Raw genomic sequence first — 19,055 nt, 5'->3', positions numbered from 1 at the left:
AGCCCAAAACCTCATGCAACCTACCTCTACTGCACTGATCTTATTTATGGTCATAACAATAACTTTATAGTACATTCACAGTGATTAACAGAAAAGAAAAACCTATGACTTGGTTAACAGAGAAAAGTAAAAAATGGACTGCTAATGTTCTAAACCCTACTCACATGACTTTATGGACAGAGGGAAACTCTCTCGATGGGCACTGTGAAAGGAGAAGAAACTAGAAGAAAAAACTTGGGCTCCGAGGTAGTAGGTGATGGTCGGCTGATTGATAAGGGGGATGGAAGAGTCAAATAGAAAAAAAAAAAAAAAAGAGAGAAGGAGCTTGGGAAAGAGGCATGTTCATACCCCTAAGAGGGTCAATACAAAGTACCACCACTACAGAAGAGGTATGCAACTACATCCTAGCTACAGATGGACGACTCATCATCCATCCAGTTTCTGCCCTTGGTTACCCCAATGTTGGAGCAAAAAAGGCCCATGAATGGGATAGTTATGTTGACAGATGGAGGAATGCTATACACAGATCAACCAGCATGGCCTCCTTCTTATGAAGGCTGACTTAATTATTGATACTGTTGAGTGCCAACTAACACAGGAGGATGCAGAATGGGTTTACCTTCCCTGCCCAGCATACACCCTATTAACAACACCACTATCTAAAGGCTTTAAGAGCATCTCATGGTGGGTATCAATTATGGCCTCAGGACCAGCTGCAGTAGTGGGGATTACAGCTTATTCCTCTAACCCTTGTTAAAGATATAACTTTTAGTGATTAAATAGCCACCAATTTGAAAGGTCTATGATGGAGCAGATTTAATGAGAGATAAGAGAGGGAGTCTCTAGCATACTTTGGTGCTCTGCAACAGATCCTCTCAGCCTCCCTTTTCTCACTGCAGCTCTGTGCAGTCTGATAGCATCTGATATCAAGAGTGAGCAAGTGAGTTCGTTCCTCACACGGGGCACCAAAAAAAATCAAAAAAAAAAAAAAAAGAGTGAGCAAGGCATGGCTTGGTTCTGTTCTTCGGGGACTTTTCCAAACCTAAAGAAGAGAGCTTGGGCGTAGGATGGGGAGGGGTGGGACACTCAGTAGTAGAGCACTTACCTAGCATGCATGGAGGCCCTGGGTTCAATCCTAGCAACACATATACACACTCAGTCAAGAAGACAACTCAGCAGTCTAGAGACACGACCACAGAAGCGTAGTGCTTACACCCTAGGAGAGCCCTCAATAATCAAGAGAAAACAGTCAAGGCATAACCGTCCTTTGGCAGGACAATACTGAAGTACATTCGGAGGATTCCCAAAGGGACTGAACACCACTGAAGTACAGTACTAGTTCACTGGCTCATTAACACACCAAGTAATTTTACTCTTCTGTCTCATTTTTCCCATTCTCTCATTTGTTTTTTGGTTCAGCTCCCAAATAAACTGCCCAGCCTGCAGTCCTTTTCTCAAGGCTTACTTGAACAGAATCCACACTGAAAGTGGTAAAGCCAAGATGTGAACTGAGGCAAGCAAGCTCCACTGCTTGTACTTCTGAACAGAGTATACTGCCTCTTTAAAAGAGGTGGTATACATTGTGGGACACTAAAGTTAAAAGCAACGAGAAAGTGTACATACAGTGATATGTAGAGATTTTTCCAGCGTTGAGAGAAAACAGTTAAAAAGAAGACAAAATATCTGCAGCAATATTTAAATTATGCCAAATACTTACTTATACCCTAATCCACAATGTTTTATAAGGATACATTCATTCAAAGAAAATACAGCAAGAACAATTACAGTGGTTTCCTAAAGCAAGAGAAAAAGAAAATGGAAAATGGGAGTGCAGGATGAAGAATAAGGGAGATAAAAATAAGTCAACTGAAGGGCCTTATAGAAAACAAGTTTTCTGCATGAACTGAAAGTATGATTAATTCGAATTTCTGAATCAATAAAGAGTAAAGCATTGTCACTATCTTAAGTGGGAAAGTAAGTGTTATTTGTCATGAATAGGAGGTTATTAAAATAAATAAGTTTTTAAATCTTTAAACATTCATCTGTGTATTACTAAAATAATTCTGAATGCTACCAGAATAGTCAGTGTGCTTTGGAAAACGCTGTTGTGACTACCAAGATAAGAATGATAGAGGCAATTGAGTGAGTGTTGGTTGACCAATATTTCCAGTGAAATATAATGTAAGGCTCTAAACTTGGATGGTAATGGGGAATCAGGAAGGAGATGATGAAAACATTCATGATACATTATAGAGGTAAACCTGGTAGGAACTGATCTTTGATAGAAGGTAGGACACAAAAGATGAGGAAGATACAGTGTGAGATCCAGAGCTTGGGTGATAACAAAGAAGCCCATTAACAAAAGGAAAACACTGGGCGGCAAGCTCTTGAATTAAATGTAAAAAATGTAAAGTGTGAGAGATGTTAAAAGCTTAAGTCATCCTGCAAGCTGTCAGAAAAATGGGTCTGAAGCTTAGACACAAGGTCACAACTGAGGCATAAAGGTAAAAGACATTTTATAGCTAATTCTTAAAATCATGAGATTAAGAAAGACATAAAAAAATAAAAGGATCTCTAAAATAAAACCTTGAAAAAAAGTCATTTAAAAGTAGCAGGAGAAAGAAAAACAGAAGGAATAAAGATGCAAAATTAGAAGAACACAGGATCATGGAGACCAAGAGATCTTCAGGAAAGAGAGAATGATGACAGCAAAGGATGTGAACCCTGAAAATATTAGAAAGTCACAGCATTTTTCAGAAGAACAAATCCAGGGGATTTGGTAAGGGTAGGCAGAGGTTAAAGTGACTGTCTTATGAAAGCAGAAATAGTGAGCAAGAACTACCATTTCCAGAAGTAAAAATATAGAATATTTTATAACACTGCATGTCCATTTTTTCAAAATGCAGATCCTGAAAAATTCAAACCTTTCACCTGACTTGATTCTCTGCAAATATTATCTTAGAATGCTTTTCTATTTCTGCCATTACTGCAGCTCCTACTTCTATACATTAAATTCTATTTTCAAAGACATACTATTCTAACATGCTAAAAATCTTATCCCCAATTCTAAAACATGTAAAAATTATACTTTCTAATTTTAAACAGAAGTAGAAAAATCTTAGAAATGCTTATTTTCTATAATTAGAATTTTAAAAGTGATATAAGTAAGAAATAAAATTTTTTTATTCCTGAAGAGGTTCAAGAGGAAAACATATTAGAATTACTTGCTAACTCATAAGAAAAATGATTCAAGAAACTAAAAAGCTGAATCCAGGCACAGTGACTAGGGTATGGCTCAAGTGCTAGAGTGCCTGCCTGGCAAGCAAGAGGCTCTAAGTTTAAACCCCTGTACAGCCCAAAATAAAAAATAAAAAAAAGAAAAAGAAAAAGAAAAGAAAAGAAAAGAAAAGAAAAGGTTAATACAAAGTTGTGGTATTATAAAGGAGCTAAAGAAGTTCAAAGTTGCAGTTAAAGGACAATTTTAATAGTTAAGAAAATTTTCATATTGCTCTATTATTTTCTTGAAAGTTTTTTCCTTACCTCAGGGAGGTTGCTAGATAAAACTGGACTTCCAACTTTCTCCAAACAGCTTTGACCTATGCTTCCATCTCATGAATTCCAAGACAGTATTAAACGGATGCATATTTTCATAAATCTGTTTGGGAAAAAAAAAGAACGTATTTAAGACAAAAAACTTTTTTATCAGAATAATATGTGTTAAAGTAATACTAAAAATGTTTCATGTGTAAAATTATACATTTTACAAGGCTATGAAAAGCTCCAGTGTTTTTTAGAAACATCACTTTACTATTTTCCCAACCTCTGACCAAAGGAGAATTTAAAGTTAATTCTGTGAGAGGGAAAAAAGGTTATTACCTATAAAACTTTCATTTTAATTTAAGGTTTTGAGAAACAAAAATCTCAATTTGAAAAAACAAGAACTGTTGGAAACAGCACTGAAATGTATAATTCTACCATATTCAGATTCTTACATAGCCAAAAACATATTTGATCACTGAGCTAGTATCATTTTTTTCCCTTTCTAAATAGCTCCAACTACTACCTAGAATTTGTGAGGATGAAGAATTAATCACACTGATGGTTCAATACCATGGGACAGATATAGTTAGGACCCTACTGCTTCAAGGAACAAACATACATAAATCTAAAAGATGGAAATCAGACAGGAATGGTGGCACACACTTGCCATCCCAGCCCTAAGGGGGCTGAGGCAAGAGGATCCTAAGTTTGAGGCCAGCACTAACTACATAGTAACTTCAAGGCCTGCCTGAATTACATAGTGAAACCTGTCAATCAAAAAAGGGGGGAGGGAAGCCAAAGAAAATTTTAATTTAAAGATGTGTCATGTTTACTCAGAGATCTTAAAAATAATTTCAACTTCAAATGACAAAGTTTGTTGTTTCATATTTCAAAACGAAATTTCAAAAGCTGTATGAACATTACCTATGGCCCACTGCAAGGTCAAAGGTCTTTATTTTCAAGACCATTTAGAAGCGTCATTTGTATTAATGCTTAAATTTCGGGTCTTGGCAATAATGATGACATTCATGTAAACTAGGGCAAACAAAATGGCCTAGCATACCAGATAGTAGTCTTCCTTAAAGACAAGAGTCTCTGCTCAGCATACAGGCTGACACAGAACCAGGCTGAGTCTTTTAAAGACCCTGAAGCAATTAGAAATGCTTTATCTGCATTTAGGAGCCTTTAACAGTCTTCTTAGTGCACCACTTACCCACAACTTAATCAGGTCCCTAACATTTTCCAAGTGTTTTTATGACTATAAAATTCTCAGACTGTCACTAAGAGAAATGAGGAAGGCCATTTCTCTTATTTTATTTCCTGTGACCTTCATAATCTTAAATAATTTCTTTAACACTAATTTTTTAAAAATGCATTATGTTTCCACTTTAGAAATGGCAAAAGATTTCCCTCCAATGTCATTCTTTACCATTATTCCCTGGGGATATGTGTGTAGAAGGAGAGGAGGTAATCACTATATTAAATAAAGCCCAAATTAATCTATTTGCATGAAAGTAAAGACAGTCCACCATTGTGCCTCTGTTTAAAATATAGAGCCTTAGTAGGGCACCAGTGGTTTATATCTATAATCCTACCTATTTGGGAGGATGAGATTGGGAAGATCATGGTTCAAGGCCAACCCAGGCAAAAAGTTCAGAAGACCCCATTTCAACCAATAGCTGGTATGGTGGCACATGCCTGATACCCCAGTTACAAAGGAAGCTCAGATGGAAAGGATCATGGTTCTAGGCTATCCCGGGCAAAAAAAAAGTTCATAAGACCCCATCTCAAGGGAAAAAAGCTGTGCGTGGCAGCTGTCATCCCAGCTATAGCAGGAAGTCCAGGACTGCCTGGGCAACTCTATCGCAAAAACAACCAGGGCTGGTGGAGTGACTCAAGTGGTAGAGCGCCTGCCTAGTAAGTTTAAGGCTCTGAGTTCAAACCCCAGTGTCATCAAAAACAACAATAACTTAACCAAAGCAATGCTCCTGAATCGAGGCCAGCAATTTGCTGAAGCAGGAGCCTAAAGACATGTCTTCCTACAGTCTGTTGGTCATTTCAGAACTATAGAAATGTAATGGCCAATTCATTAGAAAGAAACATCAGGTTAATAAAAAAAAAAAAAAAAAATCACCAGAGCAAAAAGAGTTGGAGGTGTGGCTCAAGGAGTAGCTCTGCAGGCATGAAGCCCAGAATTCAAACCCCAGTACAGCCAAAATTGTGTTCATGTGTCTATATTCACACACATAAATGTATAAGCCTTAGCCTAATTACAGTAGATAGTCCAGTGGATCAAATAATAATATGTAAACCATTTACTGATCATTGTTTATTATAACACTAATTATTATATTTGTTTCCACAGCTAAAAACAAAGGTTTAAGCTTTAGGCTAAATCTAAAGTTAGTAAAAGAAAACACATAACCAGAAGAATTTTCAAATATGCCACCTTCAAAACTCCAGATGATCTTTTCCCCTTGGTTCTCTCATATACACGAACACTTAACAAACTTGAGAAAATATTTTTTAAAAAGTGGCTTTAAAGCCTGCTAAGGAAAAGTCAAGTAAGATTTGACTTCATTACTCAGAGGAAAACAAAAGACAATAAAGAAAAGGATGTGTTTCACAGTACAGGTCTGCAAATCATATTTTACATACTAGAAATCATACGAATAAAGTAAAGGTTAAGACCTTTACAATATAGTGCTACAGTTCTGCAAGCATAAAAATCCATAAATACGTACATGCATAAACATAGGTTTTACATAGTCAAAAAATATTTCAAACTTCAGTCATTTAATTTACAAGGTAATTTACTACAGGCTTTTAGCACTTTACACTTATGTTCAACAAGGGATGCTGGTAAAAAGCAAAGTATAATTTTTTCACGAAATATTTTGTGCTGAAAATTTCAAGCACATTAATTACAGCAAACACATTAAATTGAAGGTAATTCTAAAAGCACATCAAGAGCTTCTTAATGACTTGGGATAAAAGAAAATCAAACTTTTTAAAGTATATACTAACACTGTATAATTCAGTACTAACGTCAGTTCAAAGTTAATTATTTGCAAACAAACAAATGTTCATTTTATTCCTATGTTTTCTTTACAAAGTATCGTTTCTGACACACCAAAATATATACATTTCTCTTGATTTTCAAAATTATTTAAACTGTCAAATTTTAAGTAACCAAGGTATTTTAATGATCACTAAGGACAGGAGTGTAGTTCAATGGTAGAATGCTTGCTTACTATACATTAGGCCCTGGGTTCAATCCCCAGCACTGCAAAAACTAAAACAACATTCACTAGGCACACAGAACCCACCAGGGACAATACCCATTGTGGACAGTAGTTATTTTTAAATCTGAGGTATTAAAGCAAACCCATTAATTCCTATAAATATAAGATTTGGCTTATAGAAAAGAATACAGCATAAATATGCTTTGATAAAACACATTTGGTCTAAGATAAAACTTAAAATTACTCAAATGTGTATTAGTTATCAAAATGTAATTCTGAGTATTCAAAGGAATCAAGTGATTGCACATCTTACTTTTACTATTGTTCTTTCTCCTGTCCTCAGCACCCATAAAAAGCACCCCATGTACTGTATAAATACTATTTATTGTGTAAACACTACAACTGCACTCAAACAATCATTTTTTAAAAATAAGAACCACATTACAAGATAATGTGTATTTTACAAATGTTTCAGCTGGGATCTTAAACAAAAGGTAATACTATTAAAACCTTCAGTATATTAACTAGAAATCACAAACATTATGGTACAAAAATATAATACAGTTTTAGCTTTAAGTAACTCAAATAACGTAATTTAAGTTAGCTTATCATTCACTTGTAAGCACATAACACAAAAAGCGATGATAACTCATGAACAAGCTATATTCTAAATGTTTGAAGCCGGGTGCTGGCGGCTCAAGCCTGTACTCCTAACTACTTGGGAGGCTGAGACTGGGAGGATTACAGTTTGAGGGAGTTTGTGAGATCCCACCTCCAAAATAACCAGAGCAAAATGGACTGGAGGTTTGGCTCAAGCAGTACAGTGTCTGTTTTGCAAGTGTGAAGTTCTGAGTTCAAACCCCAGTCTCACCAAAACAAAGTCTAAAAAGTCTACTTATCAGCTGAATATAAGCTTGATTTTAAAACTCAAGATGCAGCCAGGCACAATGGCTCATACCTATACATTTAGGAGGTGGAGATCAGGAGGATTATGGTTCAATGCAATCCCTAGCAAAAAACAAGACCCCCATCTCAACAAAAAAAAGCTTAGCATAGTGGTACACACTTAAAATCCTAGCTATGTGGGAGGCATAGGTAGGAGGATCACAGTCCTGGCATGCCCAGGCAGAAATGGTTGACCCTATTTGAAAAACAACTAAAGCAAAAAAGGGCTGGGGGTGTGTGGCTCAAGTGGTTGAGCCCCTGCCTAGCAAGTGTGAATCCCTGCATTCAAACCCCAATAAACCTTCAAGATGCCTTTTCTATAAATCCGAAGATATAAACAGTGCCATTAAATATATATAAAAACAAAAATGATAAATACAATACAAACGAACTTCAGTGAATAATTCTTCTGTTTAAGCGTATTTTCTTCTTACCAAATTGAAAATTTTTTTCCAAATGGATTCATTTCTGTATTCTAGAATCTAGCATAGTTAATGACACAGAATAGGATTTCAACAAATATTAACTGATCTGAATTACTGAATAGTAACAACCCAGTGATATGATCCTGAGCTGTCTAAAAAAACCTATCTAAACTATAAAAGAGTGCCAAAGACAAGGAGGAAAATGCTTCTTTCAGTATCAGAAAAAGATTCTTGGGCTAGAAACTAGCTCTGTTGTAACTCAATTGGGACTTTTCATTCCCTTTGCCAGTAGGCAAAAAGTACTTAATTACAATTCTGGCCTATAAGGCTAAACTATGTTAGCTAGGGAGCTTCCAGAAAAGACTTTGCTGGTTTGAAGAAAAGAGCCAGATGAAAACAACTCTCACGTCTTTTTTTTTTTGCTTTTTTAAATTCAACTCTGGATTAGAATGTGTTAATCAGAACTGTAGCAGTCACCATAGGATCACGAGAACTGCCTAAAAGGACATCTCAATGAATCAAGAAGAATAGCACTAAAAGATGGAAAGAAGCCAGGCTCTGGTGGCTCATGCCTGTAATCCTAGCTACACAGGAGGCAGAGATCAGGAGGATCACAATTCGAAGTCAGCCCGGGTATAATAGTTCACAAGACCTTACCTCAAAAAAGCCCTTCACAAAAGAGGGCTAGTAGAGTAGCTCAAGGTATAGGCCCTGAGTTCAAACCCCAGTACCTCAAATAAAAAGATGGAAAGAAGCCAAGCATTAGTGGCTCATGCCTGCACTCCTAGCTACTTAGGAGGCAAAGATTAGAAGGATCAAGGTTGGAAGTCAGCCTCTAAGTTCAAACCCCAGTACTGAAAAAAGAGAAAAAGAAAGAAAATACCCAACACAAAAAAGGTATGGCTCAAGTGGTAGAGAGCCTGCCAAGCAAGTGTGAGGCCCTGAGTTCAAACCCCAGTATTGCCTCCCCCACCAAAAAAGAAAAGAACTGGGACTTTGGGGATATTGTTTAATGCCTTTCTGAATAATCACAGGACTATCTTAACTTGGATCTTATGTTATACTAAATCCTTTAATGTTAAAGCATTTTTTTAGTTACCCAAAGTAAGCCAGAAAATAAGACTGATTAATGGATTAAATAAGTGAATTTCCATGAATTCAATTATTATCTACACAATGATAGATCCTCTAAATTTAAGTCTCAGTTCGGGTCCATCTTTTGAACTAAACACACATTTCCAAACTATTAAACAACTCTATTAAATGTTTATTCTAGTGGAACATCAAGAAAACAGGATCAATATAAAAGCCATGCTCTCCCAATACAAAAATTGTTCATGCACCTGTGTTCACTTTTTTGGCTTGTCAACATCATCTCCCCAACAGAGTCTCTCAAATCTTGGGATCAGTAAGAACCACTTCTTCTGCTACATGGATTATACTGAAACAGTTGCTAAATTCTGCCCATTTTAGCTCTATAGTACGTTCAGAATCTGACTTCTCCAACTCTATACACAATATCAAGTGCATGCACTCATCTTTCAGACAGCCTCTTTTGTTCTAACCTCTACTCTACCTGTGTTCCCAAATACAACTGTACTTTGTAAAAAGAGGACAAATATCATACTTCATTAGGGGAGTGCATATTAAAACAGTAAGATACCACTACACAGTCATTAGATTAGCTATAATCTAAAAAATAGTCAATGCCAACTGTTAAGACATGAAAAAACTGGAGCTCTCATACATTGCTCATGGGAATTTAAAATGACTTAGTCATTTTGGAGAACAATTTGCCAATTTTTCAAATATAACAGAAACTCACCATATGAAACAAAATGTTCTCTATGGAAAGCTACTTAAGAAAACTGAAAATATGTGTCCACAAAAGACTTATCTACAAATGTTAATAGCAGTATTATTCACAGTAACCCCAAAATGAAACAATTTAACCGTCCATCACTTGCTGAGGGGATAAACAAAGAGTGACATAACCACAGAGCATAATGCCACTTGGTAATAAAAAGGATTGAAATATGGACATACAATATAACATGAATGAACTTTAAAATCATGCTAAATGAAAGAAACCAGATGAAAATAACACATATACTGTATGATTCCATATGTATGAAATGGTTAGAAAGGGCAGGTATAGAGACAAGAAGCAAAGTGTAGAGCAAAAGGTAGAAGGTGGTAACGGGAGGTGATAGAAGTAATCTAAAATATTCACAGCATAACTCTATTTACTAAAGTTAAAAAAAAATGAGTGTTAATTACATTTTTTCAATGATTTCCAACTACGCACAAAATCAAGTCCAAATTCCTTAGGAGGACATTCATATAAATCTGTTTTCAATGTAATCAACATCTTATTTTCTCCTACTACTCCTGCCCCAAAACCTTCTATTGGCCACATTAAACTATCTGCTATTTTATAAACATGCTAGGCTATTAAATGCTTTTACCCTTCTTTACACTTGCAATTCTAATTCAAAAATCAGAATGTGCTCATCTTTATTTTTTGCCAAGTGAACTTCCACTTGTCCTCATAAAGACCCATCTCAAATTCTCTCCTGTTAAATCCTCCCCACTCACTTAAGCTGTCACTTGTTGTACAGGATTCCAGTAATAACACAGTGTGCCTGTGACAGTGAAGTATGCTGTATATTTATTGCAAAGATAACCTCAATACAATAGCAACAGCATTTTACTAGTGCTTGTATTCCAAGAGTTTAAAGCATAAGTGAATGATGAATGACAGTGAAGGAGAAAGAAATATATAAAATAAACTCTGCACCAAAAAGACACTAAATAAAACCTTTATTAATACTGTTCTATGAGAAAGTAACTGAGAAAGTCACTCAAGTCATCTAAATGTTTACCAGTATGGGATCAGTTAAATAGCCACAATGAGCATTAAACAGTCATTAAAAAGAACGAGAAGTATCATATAGACTTTTCTGAGCATAGAATGATATCCCAAATTCACTGTTTTAAAAAGGAAAACTATACACACATACAGAAGTGTATGTGTGTATCATGAGTGAGAAAGGGCTGAAAGGCTACATAGCAATTCTCCTAGTGGAAGCAGGAAATTGGAAATAATCTAAATATCTAAATAACGTGGTCTTTCATAAGACTGAATACTATTTGGCTATAAAAATAAAGCCATAAAAAGAACTGATTCATGATATAACATGGATAAACCTTGAAAATATGCTGAATGAACAAACACAGACACACAGGGCCACACACTGTATGATTCCATTTATATGAAATATCCTAAGTATGCAATCCCATAGACTAGTGGTCATCTGGAGCTAGAGGCTGTGACTGAGAATGGAGAATGACACCACTATATATGCCTAGCACATATAAAGCCCTGGGTTTAATCCCAGCCCCACAAAAAAATTTTTTTTAATTAATTTTTAAAAATACTCATCAAAAAGAAAGTCAACTAGAAAATGGGCAAAAAATATGAAGAGACATTTCACTGAAGAGGATATATGAATAGTAATTAAGCACATGCAAAGATACTAGTCATCAGGAAATGCAAGTTACACAGAGATCATCAATACACAACGATGGGACAGCTAAAATTAAAAGCGGTGACAATGCCAAGTACTGGCAAGAATGTGAATAAAATGGATTACTACTACATGACTTGTGAGCATGTAAAGGAGCACAGCTACTTTGGGAAAACAGGGGAGTTTCCAAACTAGTCAGACATGGTGGCTCATGCCAGTAATCCCAGCTACTTGGGAGGCAGAGAGCAATGGCAAAGATCATGGTTTGAGACCAGTTCAGCTAAGTTCATGACACCCCATCTCAACCAACAAGCTGGCAGTGGTGGTGTTCCTCTGTGGTCCCAGCTATCGTATGTAGGACTGCAGTCTATGCCAGAGATCCTATCTAAAACTAACCTAAAACAAAAGAGCCTGAGGTGTAGTTTAAATGACAGAGTGCTTGCCTAGCAACCACAAGGTCCTGAGGGAAAATAATTAAAATGTAATCCCACCTATTCAGGAGGCAGAAGTAGAGGAATCCTGGTTTGAAGCTGGCCAGCGCAGAAGCCTGACATACTATCTGAAAAATAATTAAAGCAAAAAGGGCTGGGGGTGTGGCTCAAGGGAGAGCACTTGCCTACTAAGTAAGTATGAGGACTGAGTTCAAAATCCTACTACTGAAAAAACAGCTAAATATACACAGTGACACCTACCAATTGCAATCCTAGACATTGACAGATTCTTTGCTTGGCCAAACTGTAGTCAGCCTCCCAAATCTTCATCTAGGTCTATCTGTGTACGTTCATATAAAATACAGTTTCAGTAAAGAACACTACTAAGTTAGTTTAGCAGTAATCCCTCTACCCCTTGGTATCTGATCAGGCCCCTCTCCCCATCATCCTCTTTCTGATCACCCGGCCTGTCTTCAGGTACAATCCTGTTATGTTTAGTCAGAATGTCCCCTTTACACCTAAGAGTTTCCTTTTAGTAATTTTCCATCCATGAAGTCCCATCTTCCCCTTGGCTCTATGTCCCCATTTGCCTATGCTGTATTGAAGTTGAGCTCAAACTCTGCCAGACTCTATTATAGTGGTCTCTACTAACAGCAGCGGTCCTGAATAAAGTCTTTCTTTACCATATTTTAACAAGTGTCTGTCAAAGGCTGGGGTGCAGCTCAGTGACACTTACCTAGCAAGGTCCAGGGTTTGATCCCCAGCATGATCAAAAATAAAACAAACAAAAAAAAATCATTGAAAAAATTTTTCTTTAATAGTCTCTGTCCCAAAGAACATTTTTATATCCACACAAAATCTGGAACCTTAATGTTAGAGCAGCTTCATTTTTAATAGCTGAAAACTAGAGAAGATTATGCATCAACAGATGAATGGCTAAACCAACTGTGCTCAACCCATACCATACCATGGAATCCTACTCAGCCATAAAAAGAAATAAATTTTGATTCATCTAATTTGGATGGTTCTCAAGGGACTAGGTTGAATGAAAGAAAACCAATTTTAAAGGATATTAATATGATTTCATTTATTAAACATTTTCAAAATGATGAATCATAGATATGAAAACCAGATGTTTGCTGGTGGCATCTTGCGTCTTGATGTCACTCACTGCTTACACAAATATGTTATACCTGTTTAAATGGCACAGAACTATTCATGTAAAATGTACCAATGTCAACTTCTGATGTGATATTGTACTGTGTGTAGTAAGAAATGACCACTATAGGAAAGATAAAGAGTATAGGGACATCTCTTATTATTTTTGCAATTTTGTATAAATCTATAATTACTTTGAAATTAAAATTTAAAAATTACTTTCTAAAAATGGCATTTTCATTTCTGCTTTCCAATAGATGCAGAATAGCAAAATTGTTAACTGCTCAAGGACTATTCAAGATACATTACTTCTTTGAACTCTTCTGTTTTATGAGGATGTGAGTGCATGTATGTGTGTATGTGTGCACACATGTATTTTTTGAACAGCAAAGCAAAGACTAGCAAAGGAAACTTCAGTTCTGCAGTGTCTTCTATTTTCCCATGAACTAAGGAATCCCTGTAGCATAGGACTAAAGAGAACAGCAATTTCCAGGTCAACTTCTGGGTTCTCAGTCTCAAGTAAGGAAAGGGATCCTTTTCCTTCCAGCTGCTTCCTCCTCTGGCTTGGTGATGCAGTAGCTACCCCTAGGTGATTGCCCCCTGATCTAGGGTAGCACCTGCAGCAGAATTAACTCTCCAATAAACATCTATCTCTATGTTCTTTTTCAATTTATCCTTCTCAACAATGAAACATAAAAACCACTTCTAAATTCCCATTTTCCTTATATTTTATTCACATAATATTCACAATATAAGACATTTAAATTATTGGATATATACTCTAAGTATATATCCAATAGTCTACAGAGAAATAAATACATAGTATCCATTTTTCTTTCTTGTAGAGAGTTTGAGAAATTAGTCAATAAATCATTTGTTTTAGTAGCTGATAAGTTAAAAATACCATGGAGCAAGCTCCTTTGAATGGCTTCTTCATAAAACAGTAAAATTTCTATTAGGAATTGTCAGAAAGTAATTCTAGATCACTAAGTGTTCACCAATTCTTCTAAAATGTGCACTATTGCACTTTCTCAGCATATAAAGAAATTTACTGGTTTTTTTTTTTTTGGAGAGACTGGAGTTTGAACTGAGGATTTCTCACGCTTGCTAGGCAGGCGCACTTACTTCTTGAGCCACTCCTCTAGTCCTGTAAAGAAATTTAGAATTAAGATTATAAACACCAATTAAAGAATTCTGCTACAATATAGTGAAATCATCAAGAATGACTAATACTTACTGCTGATGTCTGCTCTAGTTCTAAATGACTCCAAGAATGCTATGCTCATTTACTTGTGTATTTGTTTTAGCCTGTACCTCTCTTTTTATCCCCTTTGCTAAAAACTACCCAGAATGTAGAGCTGTTAATAATACCTTCCTCTCCCCATTTATCATTTACACCACAAATGAGGACTAGATATCTCTATGTACAATATGATTCAAACTCTATAGAAATAAAGAGGCTGCATATTAGGGCTTAAGACTGACCACACAAGAACTGAGCAAGGCTGCTAATATGATAAAGTAATTTTTATAGTGTGAAATTATAACTTTTTTTAAAGACCACTTTAAGAAGGGACAGATGAAACATATGAATGAGTCAGCCCAGGAAAAAACAAAGATAGGTGGAGCTAAAAATCACATACAGCTCAAAAGCCTATTCAACGCTCCTGGCTAGATATGCTAAAACTCAAAGCACAGAGAACAGAACTCGCCATCTTGATTTTTCATCCTGTTACAAACCTGCTCCTCCTGAATTCCTTATTTGGTTCAATCCACAACTGTTTAAAACATTGCCATTACCTAGTTGACAGTGTATATACCCCAAAGACAAAACTTCTAGCTCTATAACTTAGAGAATCTTTTGTAGTTAGCTTCCACAAGATAAATACAACATTTACAGGACTTTCTTAATGGGAAAAACTAAAAGAAACAGAAATGAAGGAACCTCAGGTATGTGTGTTAACATGAATAAAATCTCAAAAATTATGTCAAATGAAAAAATAAGTTCAAAAGGAATGCATACATATAATTCCATTCATCTAAAGCTCAAAAGCAGGAAAAACTAAATATATATATATATATATATTTTTTTTTTTAAATTAAATTATTTAAATATATTTAAACTTATATATATATATATATTTATATATATATAAAAGGGAAAAATACCAATGTGGTAAAGCTAAAGGGAATAAAGGTAAGGGAATAACACCAAATTCAGGAAAGAAAGTAACTGTCCTGCGGCATGGAGGGGGTTCAAGGTTACATTACATTTCTTAGAGGGTTAAGACAGATTTATTCATTTTTATTATTACTAGTTAAAATGTACATCTACATTATTACGCACACCTGTATGTAGCATAGATTTTAGAATAAAAACTGTATTTTAATTTGAAACAAATATAATTAATGGTAATTTTTTTAAAAATCTGGGTATGAAGTACACAAATGTCTATTACATCAGTTTTTATATCTTCAGAGTATACCATGACTAAAACAGAATGAAGAATTAAGTATTACATAATCATGTACTGAAATGTAAGGATACTATATCATAAATCTTTAACAGCAACACATCAAAACGAATACCAGGCTGGAGGCATGGTTCAAGCACTGAAAACCCTGCCTGACAAGCCCAAAGCCCAGCACCACAAACGCACAAGTTCAAGCTGTTATAAAATGAAGGAAAAAGGATGGAGAAAAGATTCTATTTCATCTTCTAATGCAATGGAAAACAAGTAACACCATCTACATAAATTCATTCCAAAAAGTTTTAACTTGTAATACGAGTCATGAAATACCATCAGCAAATTGTATGTGTGTGTATGTGTGTGTATATATATATATATATATATTTAAGAAAAATTAAATGAGATTTTATAAAAGATCATGGTTGGGGGAAGGGGGCTTATTCTAAATTAAAAGAAACTAAAGAATTATGACAGATGAATGCTATATAGGTTCCTTGATTGATCTTGTATCAAAAACAGCTATAAAGAACTCTTTTGGAGAATAGAGGAAATTTAAAAGCAACAGATACTATTGTATTAATACTAAATCTCTTAGGTTTGATATATAACTATTTAAGAAAACAATCTTGTTCTTAGGGTCCTCCTAAGATACTTATGTTTACCACTTATTTTCAAAAGGCTCAATGAAAAAAGTATATGCTTTTATAATGAGAGAAAGGCAGAGAAAGCACGTGAGGCAACATGTTAGCAAATAAGCTGGTGAATACAGTGAGTATGTTTACTATCCATTCAGCTTCTCTATCCCTTTATAGTTTTTAAACTAAAATATGGGGAAACACATACTTTATTAGATTAGATACAAATTTTAATTTTATACAGAAGGTTCAGTAAATAATATTGGTAGGACAGAGGTTATTAAGACAGAACTTGACAGATCTACAAGGAGTCCCAAAAGGCATTCCTTGCTCAAATTTTAAATGTTTTCAGTAAATTGTGACTTGTAAGTTGAATGAAAAATTCAACTGGGTACAGCCAGGCATGTACCCAGATACTGAGGAGGCAGGGGTAGGAGGATCACAGTCTGAGGTAAGCCCAGGCAAAGTAAGCAGGAGATGCTATTTAAAAAAAAAACAAAAGACAACTAAAACCAAAAGGAGCAGGATGCTGTGGCTCATGCCTGTAATCCTAGCTACTTAAGAGGCTGAGATTGGGAGGATCTTGGTTTGAGACCAGCCTGGACAAACAGTTCATAAGATGCCCCCATCTCCAAAATAACCAGATTAAAATGGACTGAAGACATGGCTCAAGCAGTAGAGTGCCTGCTTTGCAAGTGTGAAGCTCTGAGTTCAAACCCCAGTCCCTTTCCATATACACATACACACAATTGGGGGGTGCAACCCAAGTGGTAAAGCACTTGCCTAAGAAGTATGAGGCCAAGTTTAACCCTCCCAGTGGGGGCAGGGGTGACAGCTGGGGGGGAGAGGTGAGAGGAAGAGAAGGAAGGAAGGAAGATTATTGTGTTTAAAAGATCAAAGACTGTGTCTACGCTTCAGAAACAGTATCATATGCAATCTGAAGGCAAGGACTCTTTTTGGCAGTTCAATTATGCTATGTGTAACCTACAAAGATTTTATTTGATGCAGCTAGAATAGATATAACCATACCATACTGATACATTAAACATAGAATTTCTATATGTCCTATTTAGCAAATCAAAGAATACTTTAAACTTCCTTCTCAGAACAGATTTACTCTCTAATGATGTATACTTTATATTTAAAGTATTTTTTCTGGATTGCCAAAGCAAAGTAATAAAGGTGAAATGAATTCCTTTACGTGGATGCGGTTTCCTAAACAACTAATTACACTTCATGAAAATGGATAAACACCTATCACCTGAAGGATGTACTGATTATGTCAGACTTTAATCCAACTAATCAGTCATATAATATTTAACTTAATTATTATTTGCTAAAAACTTTAAATTACCTTCATTAAAAATTCAATTGTCACCCTTTTGAGATGTATGCATCAATAAGACTAAATTAATGACATTCTGAAAATTATTTTCAGTTAACAGTACCCACGTAAAACCCATTTCTTCTACAAGAATATGCATTACTAATCACATCCAACAAGAGGGGAAACACTAGAGTACTTCCTCAGAAGTCCGGGTGGAGGACCATGTTGCTGCATGTCAGTAGGTGGGTAAACATGCAGGAAGAAAGTGTTAGATGGGAAGCCTACATTTAAGTTCTCATCTCTATATGATGAAGGCAGGTAGTTAATTACCATACTGTACTGGCTTTCAAATCAGTGAGTCACATGCCTAAGGGAGAGGCCTGTACACTAAGGGAGAGGCAGCAACTAAGACAATCAAAGAAGGTTTCAAAAGGAAGCAACAACAGGTCTGCAAGAGTTTCAGGCAATTAGAAGCAACTAACCTAACTTAATGCACATCATTCAACAGCCTGCCTAGGAACTATCCACCTCCTTGCAAAAACATACCAATGTACCTTTGGGACCAAGTTTGTGAGGCTTGGCTTGTTTGAATTTCAAACAACTAACTTATCAATTCCAGGGGTACTGTAGTAAATTTTAAAACATTTACAACGTAATTTCCTGCCTGGAAGTAACACTTAATCAAGGCAAAAATATATTAAAATTTAATTAGTATCAGATGACAATACAAAGGTTTTCATATCACCACACACAATGATTAGTTGAGGAGTATCTTTCACAGGTAGAAAGATCACCAGAATTAAGTCTAAAAAAGTAATTTAAGGTGGTCTTCCAAGGTTTTGCTAGCACACAAGGAGGGAGTGGTACAGGTTCAAAAGGACATTCCACCAAGAGGCCAGAAAGGGTGCCCTGTGACTGCCCTGGCCCCACTCAGGGTCAGGAGTCTAGGCTAGTAGAGCACTATCATCAATGTATGGTCTGGCACAGATGAAAAACACACAGGCACCATGATGACCAGACACCACTATTCATTACAGTTCTCCTTTCAACTAAGCACTAAAAACCACATTGAACCTCCAGCAGCCAAGATGTCATGATGCCTGAGATCCATGTACCATTCATTATTTTAGGAAGCAGATGGTAAGGAAAAGAACACAGGATAAGCATATAGGTTCTGCAGCGAAAATGAGAAGCAAGGTTAGAGTCCTGCCTCCACCACTTACCTGTTCTGATATTCTGACCAAGTTGCTTAACCGCCTCTGCACCCAATCTGTAAAACAGGAACAATAATTATACATATCTGAAAGGTAAGGCTCAAAGGAGTTAATATAGAACAGCACTTAGACAT

At 35.9% G+C, this 19,055-nt stretch overlaps 1 protein-coding gene and 1 pseudogene across 3 annotated transcripts in view; one reads left to right on the top strand and one right to left on the bottom strand.

Moving 5' to 3' along the window:
• Positions 1 to 19,055, bottom strand: part of Bmpr1a (bone morphogenetic protein receptor type 1A) — a 113,673-nt gene that overhangs the window by 51,319 nt on the left and 43,299 nt on the right. For 2 of the 3 annotated variants that reach the window (XM_020161330.2, XM_020161331.2), the window contains exons 2-3: positions 18,931 to 18,977; positions 3,541 to 3,655 (exon numbers count right to left, since the gene is read on the bottom strand). The gene's annotated coding sequence lies outside the window, so the exon portion shown is untranslated. The remainder of the gene's footprint in view (positions 1 to 3,540; positions 3,656 to 18,930; positions 18,978 to 19,055) is intronic. The other variant, XM_020161334.2, reaches the window with a different exon arrangement.
• Positions 5,523 to 5,645, top strand: LOC141425320 (small nucleolar RNA SNORA2/SNORA34 family; annotated as a pseudogene).

This window comes from Castor canadensis, chromosome 7 (assembly GCF_047511655.1).
Source record: "Castor canadensis chromosome 7, mCasCan1.hap1v2, whole genome shotgun sequence".
In the NCBI taxonomy this organism is placed as follows: domain Eukaryota; kingdom Metazoa; phylum Chordata; class Mammalia; order Rodentia; family Castoridae; genus Castor; species Castor canadensis.
This window is presented reverse-complemented; position numbering and strand designations above follow the sequence as displayed.